We start from the raw sequence: 12,908 nt of genomic DNA, 5'->3' as shown, positions 1-12,908 counted from the left end.
GGACTACAGGTGCCCGCCACAATGCCCGGCTATTTTTTGTTGTTGTAGTTGTCATTGTTGTTTTAGCTGGACTGGGTTGGGTTTGAACCCACCAGCCTCGGTGTATGTGGCGGGCGCCCTACCCCCTGAGCTATGGGCACGGCCCTTCTCTTCTATTAAAAATAAATAAATAGGGCGGCGCCTGTGGCTCAGTTGGTAGGGCGCCGGCCCCATATACCGAGGGTGGCGGGTTCAAACCCAGCCCCGGCTGAACTGCAAATCAAAAAATAGCTGGGCGTTGTGGCGGGCGCCTGTAGTCCCAGCTACTCGGGAGGCTGAGGCAGGAGAATCACTTAAGCCCAGGAGTTGGAGGTTGCTGTGAGCTGTGTGAGGCCACGGCACTCTACCGAGGGCCATAAAGTGAGACTCTGTCTCTACAAAAAAATAAATAAATAAATAAATAATAATAAATAAATAAAACTGGCTAACTATCCCTAAAGGGATGTTCAGAAAAGTAAATGCAATAATGCACACAAAGGGGGAATGAACCTCACGGCCTACTTGAGAAGATGGATACGGAAAACTGCCTGGGTTAAAATTCTGGCTCACCTGCTGACCAGCTGTGTGACCTTGGATCCTCTTTGTACCTTAGTTTCCAATCTGCTGGGTATAGATAAAAAGCAGTATCAATGTCTCTAAGTTTCAGAGCAGTTTTTAAGATTAACTCAGCTATGTATAAAGGGTCTAACACAGGGCCTGGCCCATAGGGAGCTCAGTAAAGCTCATATGCAGCAGTATCACTCCTAGCAGCACTGTACAAGACTGATAGAATTATTTTGGAAAACCTAACAATGCCCTTGTGCACACAGTATCCCTTTGACTCCTTGAAATAGCTCAGTGATGAGGAGACCATCATACCCACTTGCACGGAGGAGGAGGAAACTGAGGCTCCGATCAGAGGAAAAGGTTAGGGGCATAGCACATTCTCCTCCGCCTGTGCCCACTAAATACCATCAATCACCCGGTGAAGCCCATCGCTGGGAGGTTCCAGACTGGCCAGAGTGCTCTGAGACACCGTGCTATTGCCATGACCGGAATGCCATCGCATGACAGGGATTGAAGAAGTTAGGCCCCCTTGCCTTTCCACAAACCCCAAGAGGGCGTCCAGCCTCAGAACACTGGGTCTTTATCTCTGCTGTTCCCTCTGCCTGGAATGTCTCCCCACCCGCCAGAATGTGTGACCATCACTCAAGTTTCACTCAAACACTACCTTCCCTCCCAACGATCACTCTCCATCACATTGCTCTTGGTTGCTTCAAACTGTAATTCTAGTGTTTACTGATTCATTTATTAGTTTACTATCTGTCTCTCTCCAGGAGCCTATCAGCTCTGCCAGAGCAAGGGCCTTGTCCGTCTGTCCACTGCTAGACCTGAAGCTCAGGGAGCAGTGCCCAGGCACTTGGTGGACATGTCCTGCAGCAATGCAGGAAACATCCACACAACTGTTCTCTCTGGCTTCATCCAATGCCTGACAGTCTTGTTCCCATTTGACAGTGGGGAAGAGTGAGGCCCCAATTCATCAAAGACTATCCAGACTAAGGCTAGAACAAAGACCTCACTCCTCTGGGGCTCAGCTGGTCTCAGAGACCTGCTGCTGACATCTCACCAAAGAACAGGACGACAAGATGGCCTTCTATTAGCGGGAATTATTTTCACACCTCCTACGGGAGTAAACCCTGACTTTCTGAAGGTAAAACCACATTGTGATTAACACTTAATCAGGATGCCATCTACGATACAGCTCTGCAAGTAAAAAACAACAAAAAAACCCATAGTCGGGGGTCCTAATATCACGCTTCTAATGTTACAATAACTGTGCTCCTGACACGATTTTCTTATTAGGGTCCTTCCCTGTAAATTTTTATTGCATTTAATTAAAAATTATTGCTAAAAGAAACAGCTGCAGATGGTCTTATTTTAAGTCAGAAAATTAAAAACTGAGTATTCTCATCAGTCAATTTCAACAAGAAGCACAGCCACATGCATTAGGATGTGATGGTTTTGAGATTATAATAATTTTTATGGCATTTCTAGGTCCTTTCAATGAAACTTAATGAAAGCTCTGCATGAGTTCATTTGTCAAAAACATAATAATAGTAGGAAGGCTCCTGGTTTACAGGCAGATATAAAGATACCAATGAATACCAAAGCCAGGATATGCCAAAAATCCAGCTACGCGGCTCTGAGCACCAGTGGAATTAGTCAGCAGAAGGCTTCGCTGCAGCTCTGCTACGTACCCACCAAGGATTTACAGTCGAGGCTGCAAATCACCTTTGTTTTACATGATGTGTTATTTGTTGCTACAGAACTGTCCATGGTTGTAAAAAATAAAAGTCAGGTTTTACTCTCTTAGGAAATCACTTCAGCAAAGTATTTACTGCGTTCTAAGGATGCTGGCGGGGGTGTACTGGTGGACAGGGAGGAAGAAGGGGACTCCAAGCTGTATTTTGTGCTGATTTCAGAATTTTAATTGTAAGCACTGTCCTTGGGATTCCCCCATATTATTTCCTTCCCCCTAACTTTATTATTACTTGGCTCGTCTCCTTTAACTCTTATTTTAAAGAGTGATTCTTTTTTTTTTTTTTTGTAGAGACAGAGTCTCACTGTACCGCCCTCGGGTCGAGTGCCGTGGCGTCACACGGCTCACAGCAACCTCTAACTCTTGGGCTTACGCGATTCTCTTGCCTCAGCCTCCCCAGCAGCTGGGACTACAGGCGCCCGCCACAACGCCCGGCTATTTTTCTGTTGCAGTTTGGCCGGGGCTGGGTTTGAACTCAACACCCTCGGCATATGGGGCCGGCACCCTACTCACTGAGCCACAGGCGCCGCCTAGAGTGATTCTTTTTTTTTTTTTTTGTAGAGACAGAGTCTCACTTTACAGCCCTCGGTAGAGTGCCGTGGCGTCACACAGCTGACAGCAACCTCCAACTCCTGGGCTTAAGCGATTCTCTTGCCTCAGCCTCCAGAGCAGCCGGGACTACAGGCGCCCGCCACAACGCCCGGCTATTTTTTGGTTGCAGTTTGGCCGGGGCCGGGTTTGAACCCGCCACCCTCGGCATATGGGGCCGGCGCCCTACTCACTGAGCCACAGGCACCGCCCTTAAAGAGTGATTCTTATTATTTCTTGCTATGTCTTTTATTGGAAACCAACTCAAATCTTTTATTTATCTGGGACCAAACAGACTGTAAAAGATAAAGAATGAGAAGAGAAATGCCAAGAGCAGACACAGTTTAGCCCTGGGGCTAATGGACATGGAAGAACCAGGGTTACTGTGTACATCTGGGGGCAGAGCTCCCCCACTTCCCTTCCTGAGGCCATAGACATGGGGACCATTGTGACAGTTGTGAACAAACTCCCTGCTTTCCGTCTCTCCATCCCCTCACTTTCCACCCTGTCAACAAAGTATCCATGCCAAGCCATGATCCCCGGCATTCCCATCATGTCACAATCTCTGTCAGGGCATCACCCTGCTAAAAAATTACTGTGAACTTCCCACTTCCCTAGGGGTCGAGGTACAAACCCATCAATGCGATACATGAGGCTTTCTCAGGTGGGCCACACCTTGCTTTCCAACTATGTAATAGCTACCCACAGAGCTCCATCTGAACATACTTCCAGGGGTCTGTCCATCCGTCCTTTCTTCCTTCCTTGCTTTTTTGAGACAGGGTCTCACTCTGTCACCCTGGGTAGAGTCTGTGGCTTCAGCCTAGCTCACAACAACCTCAAACTCCTGGGTTCAAGTGATCCTCCTGCCTCAGCCTCCTGAGTAACTGAGAGCACAGGCACGTGCCACCATGCCCAGCTAATTTTTTCTGTTTTTGGCAGAGACAGAGTCTTGCTCTTGCTCAGGCTGGTTGCAAACTCCTAAGCTCAAGGGATCCACCCGCCTCAGCCTCCCAGCATGCTTGGATTACAGGCATGAACCATGGCGCCAGACCCCAGGTCCTCTGTGACCTCCAGACTCATGCACAGGCTTCTCCTGAATGGTCTGTCTCCATCATGAACTCCTGCTGCCTATCAAGACCTGCCTCACATGTCCTCCAGATAGCGATGGCTCCCCACTGCCCCATCTAGAACTACCCGGATGTACCAGTAACCAAGTGTTCCCACTTTATCACTAGGTCCCACTTACCCCTTCTCTGTTCATCCTCCTCCCCAGCCAGACTAAAAATGCTCAAGGGCAGGGATCTCCACACCTCCACCACGTAGGCTGTGGCTGATGGTGAGCAGACACTCAGAGAACGCCAGCAGAGTGAGTGAGTTAGCTCAGCCAGGGCAAGACTCTCCTGTACTAACCAGAAATGAGAAAGAAATGGTGTCTGAGTTTAGTCCTTAAGCCTTTCCACCCACCCTCCTCTCTATAATCAATCTCCATGTCCTCAGATAATGTGACTTGTGCCCGGAATAAAGGCGTCAAGGTACCTCCTGAACAAAGATGAGGTCCTTTTCACCAGAGTCCTATTTCTTTTTTTTTTTTTTCTTTTCCATTTGAGACAGTTTCACTCTGTAGCCCAGGCTGCGCTGTGGTGTCAGTCTAACTCACAGCAACCTCAAACTCCTGGGCTCAATCCTCCTGCCTCAGCCTCCCAAGTAGGTGAGATTACAGGCACCTGCCATGACACCCAGCTAGTTTTTCTATTTTTAGTAGAGACGGGAGTCTCACTCTTGCTCAGCCTCATCTAGAACTCCTAGGCTCAAGCAATCCACCCACCTTGGCCTCCCAGAGTGGTAGGATTATAGGCGTGAGCCACCGTGCCCAGACAGTTGTCTCATCTTTTTTCTAGCACTATGTCAAAATCCTACTTTTCCTGCAAAGTCTGCTGAAGCGCCACCTTGACCATGAAGCCACCCACCTTGCGTCTGGAACCCTCTTCCTGAGCATTTTCTTTTCTTTTTTTTTGAGACAAAGCCTCAAGCTGTCACCCTGGGTAGAATGCCATGGCATCACAGCTCACAGCATCCTCCAACTCCTGGGCTCAAGCGATTCTCCTGCCTCAGCCTCCCAAGTAGCTGGGACTACAGGCGCCTGCCACAATGCCCAGCTATTTTTTGGTTGCAGCCGTCACTGCTGTTTGGTGGGCCTGGGCTGAATTCAAACCCACCAGCTCAGGTGTATGTGGCTGGCGCCTTAGCCTCTTGAGCCACAGCCGCCGAGCCTGAGCATTTTCTATCTTGCATTTCAGTAACTTGGGTTGAAGTTCTCCTCTACTCCCAGAGGAGATGGTACCTGATCCACCTCTGTCCTTCCACATGTCACTCAGCACAACTCCCTGCCTAGAACGATTCATTTCTCAAACGATCAGCTCTGCGACACCCCTGGGTTGGCAGCACAGAATCCTGAAGTGCTACAGCTCACACAGCTCTCTCTGCAAGGCACAGGCACTCGGAGCTGCTGCTCCTGTGTGTGTGGGGGGGAGGTGCTGAATTGTCTGAAGTTTCCCTAATGAGCAGTATGATCCCAAACAGATGGCACACTCCAAACCCAGAGCTCCTGTCTGCTCTTCAGGCACAGGCGGCCACGAGAGAGCAAGGGTCCCCACTGCAGCCCTGGAGGGAACAACATGTCTTATTGATGAGTTGCCAACAGAGAGACAAACTCACAGCCACCAGAAAAGAAAGGAAGGTGTCCTTCCACTTTTCCTTGAGCCCCGGGACTGATGAGCAATGCCAGCCCTTTGGGGTGACTGTGCTACCCTGCCACCTGCCAGGAAGACAACCCACAGCTTTTGGGTTAAGAACACCAGAGAATGTGGCATTTTCCAACCACAGAAAACAGGCAGTAGTGAAACTGCACTGGACTGAAAGTCACACAGACTTTGGTTTGGCCACTCACTATCTATGTGACAGAAGATGCTTCATACCACTTCATCAGGCCACAGTTTTCTCACCTGGAAAAAGGGAACTGGAGATTCCTATCTAAAATTACAAGTGAAGGAACAACTGTAGTCATGGTCATAGAGACAGGCATCTTACTAGGATTATGGAATCATGAAAACCCTAGTTCTATTGTATTTGGTGTTAAGAGGTGGCTCATGACTCCAAATCAATGTCCCTAAGCTGTTGTCTACAGCTCTGAACCCATCTCACGGGGAATCAGAGGTAAGGCTGCGGCTAAAGCTTGTATCACAACCTGATGATGTGATATCCTAAATGCTGAGTCAAACACACGCAGTACAGCTCTGAGTGTGTGTGTGTGTATGCGTAGGTGTGGGTGTGTGTATGAGAAAGAGAGAAAGACAGACAGAGAGGGGGAGGAAAGACAAGGAGACAGAGACATCCTCACACTGAAAGGGTCCAGATGCTCCCTCTCAATCCCACACCTCTAGAATCAAATTCAAATCCTGGCATCATACCAGCCAATGCTTACGGGTCATTTTACCATGTGCTGTGTTAACTCATTTAGTCTCAATGACATTTACAAGGCAGACATGACTATCATCCCCTCTTACAGATAAAAGACACTGAGGCACAGAGAGGTCAGTAACTTGGCCCATGTCACACAGACAATTAAGTGGTATACACTGAAACCCAGCAGCTTGGCTTGACAGCCTATGTGCTCAGCCATGGTGCTCTCACAGGCTCTCCTTGGGCCTGTGTCCTCATCTGCAAACAAAAGGCCACCATAAGTGTGTTGAGAACAATATGCAGGGGGGCGGCACCTGTGGCTCAGTGGGTAGGGCACCAGTCCCATATGCCGAGGGTGGCAGGATCAAACCCAGCCCCGGCCAAATTGCAACAACAAAAAAAACAGCGGCGCGTTGTGGCGGGGCCTGTAGTCCCAGCTACTTGGGAGGCTGAGGCAAGAGAATTGCTTAAGCCTTGAGGAGGTTGCTGTGAGCTGAGATGCCACAGCACTCTACCGAGGGCAATAGAGTGAAACTCTGTCTCTACAAAAAAAAAAAAAGAACAATATGGATTAATGGAGTTGGGGAGAGGAGATGAGAGAAAGCCAGTGCAGAAAGATGTGAATTGGCCCCGGGAAGGCTGTAATCTCAGCACTGTGGGAGGCTGAGGCAGGTGGAATGCCTAAACTCACAGCTTCAAGATCAGCCCAAGCCAGAGCCAGACCTTGTCTCTTAAAAAAAAAAAAAAAAAAAGCCAGGCATTGTGGTGGGCGCCCATAGTCCCAGCTACACAGGAGGCTGAGGCAAGAGAATCACTTAAGCCCAAGAGTTTGAGGTTGCTGTGAGCTGTGATGCCATAGCACTCTACCGAGGGCAACAAAGTAAAACTGTCTCAAAAACAAAAACAAAAACGTGTTTTTGAATTATAACCTAGGTAGTGGGCACACAGATGCTCACTGTAAAACTCTTCTCAGTAAATCTGAACTTTTTCATGATAAAATTTTGGATAAAAGTGGCCTCAGGGATCTGTGCTGTTGTATAATTCTGACTAAGTAGATTGAACATTAGGCAAAATACAAACATGTGACGACAGAAATTTGAGTGAGACCCTAAGGACAAGCCAGGGTGTACAGTGTTTTGCATACAATGAGTATTTAATAAGTATATACAAGGCGCCTAGCACTGTTGCTGAAAACAGGTACTTTATACACGATATGTGATGCTGACATATGATAGTTCTTTCCCCTTGTGAAGCTCAGAATCACCAATTCATCAACATACTTTTATTAGGCTTCTAGCGTGTAACCAACATAGTGGGGTGCCATGGGATATTCAGAAGTGAAGGCCGGGCTGCCCTGACCAAGTCCTGACTGAGGTAGAATATTACTTTCCTTTGTCAGAAAGGTAAGATGTTAGACTAGATTTCTGCTGAAAACATTTTTTTCCTTTTTGTATGAGGATCAGTTTGGAAAAAAAAAAAAAAAGGATGTTTTAGGGCTACCTTTTATTTTTTTTTTTATCTATTTTTTTTTTGTAGAGACAGAGTCTCACTTTATGGCCCTCAGTAGAGTGCCAGCTCACAGCAACCTCCAACTCCTGGGCTTAGGCGATTCTCTTGCCTCAGCCTCCCGAGTAGCTGGGACTACAGGCGCACGCCACAAGGCCCGGCTATTTTTTGGTTGCAGTTCGGCCGGGGCCGGGTTTGAACCCACCACCCTCGGTATATGGGGCCGAGGCCTTACTGACTGAGCCACAGGCGCTGCCCTAGGGCTACCTTTTAAACTAAAGGATGACAAAACCTTTTTTGTATACTATGGGAAAGGTATACATAGGTAACAATTTATACAACTTATTTTATACAAGATGGATAATATTATGGTAGATACTAAGAGGCTGCTATACAAATCTCAAAGGAGGTAACAGCATGGAGGAGACTTTATAACCCTCCCTTAGAACCTGAGCTGCTGCTCACCCAATGTAGGGGGCCCCAAGTGCCCTCTGGATTCTATTATACACTGTTTCTAAGCAGAGATACTTTTAGTAGAAAAAGGTCTTTAGTGGAAAAAGCACTTGGATTTAAATAACACTGAATGCCTTGTTTTTTTTTTTGGATCCCATCGCAGGCTGGGCAAGGGATTTGAAGAGAAACTTCTCTGAAGAAGACAGGCGCACGGCCTTCAGACATATGAAAAAATGCTCATCATCTTTAATCATCAGAGAAATGCAAATCAAAACTACTTTGAGATACCATCTAACTCCAATAAGACTAGCCTATATCACAAAATCTCAAGACCAGAGATGTTGGCGTGGATGCGGAGAAAAGGGAACACTTCTGCACTGCTGGTGGGAATGCAAATTAATACATTCCTTTTGGAAAGATATATGGAGAACACTCAGAGATCTAAAAATAGATCTGCCATTCAATCCTGTAATTCCTCTGCTGGGCATATACCCAGAAGACCAAAAATCACAACATAACAAAGATATTTGTACCAGAATGTTTATTGCAGCCCAATTCATAATAGCTAAGTCATGGAAAAAGCCCAAGTGCCCATCGATCCACGAATGGATTAATAAATTGTGGTATATGTATACCATGGAATACTATGCAGCCTTAAAGAAAGATGGAGACTTTACCTCTTTCATGTTTACATGGATGGAGCTGGAACATATTCTTCTTAGTAAAGTATCTCAAGAATGGAAGAAAAAGTACCCAATGTACTCAGCCCTACTATGAAACTAATTTGGGGCTCTCACATGAAAGCTATAACCCAGTTACAACTTAACAATAGGGGGAAGTGGGAAAGGGGGGGGTGGGTAGAGGGAGGGGAATCGGTGGGATCACACCTGTGGTGCATATTACAGGGGTATTTGCGAAACTTGGTAAATGTAGAATGTAAAGGTTTTGGCACAGTAACTGAGATAACGCCGGAAAGGCTATGTTAACCACTGTGATAAAAATGTGTCAAATGGTCTATGAAGCGAGTGTATGATGCCCCATGATCATATCAATGTATACAGTTATGATTTAATAAAAAAAAAAAAAAAAAAGAAAATGCCAGGAAGACTATGTTAACCAGTGTGATGAAAATGTATCAAACGGTCTGTAAAACCAGTGTATGGTGCCCCATGATCGCATTAATGTACACAGCTATGATTTAATAATAAAAAAAAAAAGAAGAAGAAGAAAAAAAAAAAAAACACTGAATGACACCACACTGAGAGTTACTTCTTTCTTGGTCCTTATGCCAAGTAGGAAGTCCCCTTGTGGTGCCAAGATGTCTTTTTTTTTTTTTTTTTTTTGCAGTTTTTGGCCAGGGCTGGATTTGAACCCGCCACCTCCAGCATTTGGGGCCAGCGCCCTACTCCTTTGAGCCACAGGTGCCGCCCTGCCAAGATGTCTTTACCACCTCTTCCTATTTAATAAAAAGACAACCAGGCCTCCAGCGCACAGTCTTTGCAAGCTAGACTTGACCCACGTTATTTTATTTTTCTTTGTATCTTACTTTTACAGTGGCCTTCTATTTATGGCAACTGATGCTGCTTTTCCATGTCCCAACAGTGACAAAAATATTTCCTATGCATATATTTTTTTTAAGTGAGAAAGATGGATTGCTTTAAAGAAAAATAAGTAAATCACAGGATAAGCAGAATAACAGAAATAGTGAAGGCAGGACAGAAAGGGCAAATGGTTGAGAAATATAGAAACGCTCCCACCTTACCGTTTTATAGATGAGCACACTGTGCCCCAGTCTTTCCCAAGGTCCCATACTAAGTTTGGGAACCTTGGGCTTTGAATCCCTGTTTCCTGGTACACTGCCCTGCCCTCTGTCAGGGCTGTTGATATTTATTTTGGCTTCTGCCTCTGATCCTCACACTGAAGCAAGGTGTGGGGCAGGACCCAGAGGAAGAGGATGGAACCACCTGCCAGCCTCTCCCCAAGCGCCCTGCACACAGGTGTCAGAGCAGCAGCAACCCTCCAAAGCATACTCAAAGCGCCCATCCAGGCAAAGAAGCAGGGGCCCCCACCCTGCGGCAGTCACTTGTGCTTCTCACTGGATCTCAGATTTCCCTTGCCCAGACCTGTTCCAGCCCCAAGCAGGGATTTTTCTCCCCTTTGCTCCCATCTGTTTCATTCAGGAAAGCGGAAGAAAGGTTTGCTCACTGATTAATGTCCAAGAGGATGTGCTTTCCACAAGGGAGATTTATCCCAATCTGGCCTCCAGCGAAATAGCAGCAGAGTGGCACAACCGCGCTTTTGACATTCAGGGTCTGACAGTTCAGGATCCTCAACCACGGCCCTAAGCTACAGCCTCGAGTGTGAGGTAATGCAAGGAGCGTGGTGCCTGGCGCACGGTAAGCAGTCAAGATCCAATAGCTTTAACATTTTCTTAGCTATTTTATTCCCTTATTGTCACGTCGGTCTGGATGAAGAGACCTTTTTCTTGTTTTGGGTCAAAGTATAGATCAAAGCACAGATACTCTGCATACAGCCAAGCAGCCAGTGCACTGTGTAACCCTGGGGGCATCGCGTACAGACTAAAAGGCCAAGGAGTTACCCTTGGAATCATACCGCGTGTGGGCTGCACAACCAGATCGGCATTCCTTCACATAGTTCACCACAAAATCCCCAACCAGCAGTGAGGAAAATTGAGTTCTGACACTCATTTCTGGGCCTCAGTTTCCTCTTCTGTAACAAGACTGCATGACGTCTGAAGTTCCCTCCAGCTATAACATGACGGAATTCTATAGGAGATTTTGAGTTTTGAAGGGCTGCCACACAAAAGATGAACTGAGCTCACTCGCCTGCCTTACGAGAGAAGAGCCAGAATGAGTTAGGGAGAGACGTTAGAGGGGGACAGTATTTGTGTCAGTCAGAAAGAAAAACTCTCTCATAATCAGAGTTTCTAGCAACAGTTGAGACAGCACTGGGGGTGGCTGAGTCCCCACAGCTGGAGGATTTAAAGTGCAGACTGGGTAACCACCTGTCAAAGGTGGGATGGTTGACCATATGGCTTTTGAGGTCTTTTCCTGAATGGAAAGCTTACTCTTTCCAAGCTTGGTGCTGTTTTCATTAGGGCCAGGAGGCACTCAGCTAGGGCTGGGTCTTGTCAAACCCTGCTGATAGTTACACATACAATGAATTTGTCAGCTCTGCCTCTCTACTCCTCGTGCAGCTCCCACAAGCCCAAACTCTCCAAATTAAACTTGATCCCTTGGGCAGGGGTGGTATGTACCTCTGCTCTGGCAAACAAATCTTTTTATCCTAGAAGGAACTTCCTACTTGGGGTAGGGAGAAGTTGGGGCCGGGGTGGGGGTGAGGGACCACGTAAAATACTCAAGAGAATAAACCATGCAAACACTTCCTAGCATTTATGCTCCAGCAACAGCTAATTACGCATCATCCTTCTTGAGTCACTACTGCAGGTTCCCAAGGGAATTCCTAGCGGCCACAGCAGTGTAGGACTGGTTTAATTTCCTATCCATGAGAAGAAAGAATCAGAGGATTCCTTTTAAAGTCACAACCATTTTGGCTTTGCATTCATTCAGATCAGGTGCCCTCAAAGAGTGTAAATAGTGGTGGATGAATTGCATCGCCTTTAAACTGCATCCACCATGCATGGAGGACAAGAGATTTGGCGATTATTCTCTCGATGACAATAAAGGGCGTCCAGTCAGTCTTGGGCAGGTGGGGTCAGAAAGCCTCCACTACTGCTCAATAACTTCAGTGCCTCGCTCGCACTTCCAAGGTGAATTAGTCCGAAAAAAATAATCAGCTTGGATGTACTTCTTTTTTAAAAACAGGGGAGAGCGCGAACGCAGTCCCCCACTATCACAAATTATGCAGTCGAGTTTCCCACATTTGGGGAAATCGCAGGGGTCAGCACATCCGGAGTGCAATGGATAAGCCTCGCCCTGGGAAAACCACCTTCGTGATCATGGTATCTCCCCCACCAGGTGTACTTCTTAAGACTTCCGTTCGGAAATTTAGCTCAAGGCACCGGTAGCTCTTTAAACAATTTAAATAAACTGTCTCTTTTAGTTCTCTGCTGAATATAGTGTATGTTTAAACAATAAAAAAGTATCAATCTCAATTTAGGGCAGCGGTTCTCAACCTGTGGGTCGCGACCCCTTTGGGGGTTGGACGACCCTTTCACAGGGGTCGCCTAATATCAGATATTTACATTATGATTCATAACAGTAGCAAAAATTACAGCTATGAAGTAGCAACAAAAATAATTTTATGGTTGGGGGTCACAACAACATGAAGAACTATAGTAAAGGGTCGTGGCATTAGGAAAGTTGAGAACCACTGATTTACAGTATTTTCCTGACAGTGATAGATAGTTTGGCAAGATTCCAGAAACTTCTCTCTCACTGACTCTCCCAGAGAGAAGTAGCAAAGCTATCTACTTAGAAGAATGAAAAATACCCCCCCAAATAATGTAAAATGTTTGCATTTGTACGTGTATTTGGCATTTTATATAATTCTTCCACAAAGAATGTCTACTCTGATTTTCTTT

At 46.4% G+C, this 12,908-nt stretch overlaps 1 protein-coding gene and 1 non-coding gene across 2 annotated transcripts in view; both read right to left on the bottom strand.

The window, feature by feature from the left end:
* Positions 1 to 12,908, bottom strand: part of FGD5 (FYVE, RhoGEF and PH domain containing 5) — a 140,506-nt gene that overhangs the window by 116,718 nt on the left and 10,880 nt on the right. The window lies entirely within an intron of this gene.
* On the bottom strand, positions 12,187 to 12,350 carry LOC128592965 (U1 spliceosomal RNA). Its single transcript, XR_008382165.1, has one exon. It is a non-coding gene; the product is annotated as a U1 spliceosomal RNA (small nuclear RNA).

This window comes from Nycticebus coucang, chromosome 8 (assembly GCF_027406575.1).
Source record: "Nycticebus coucang isolate mNycCou1 chromosome 8, mNycCou1.pri, whole genome shotgun sequence".
Classification (NCBI taxonomy): Eukaryota; Metazoa; Chordata; class Mammalia; order Primates; family Lorisidae; genus Nycticebus; species Nycticebus coucang.
This window is presented reverse-complemented; position numbering and strand designations above follow the sequence as displayed.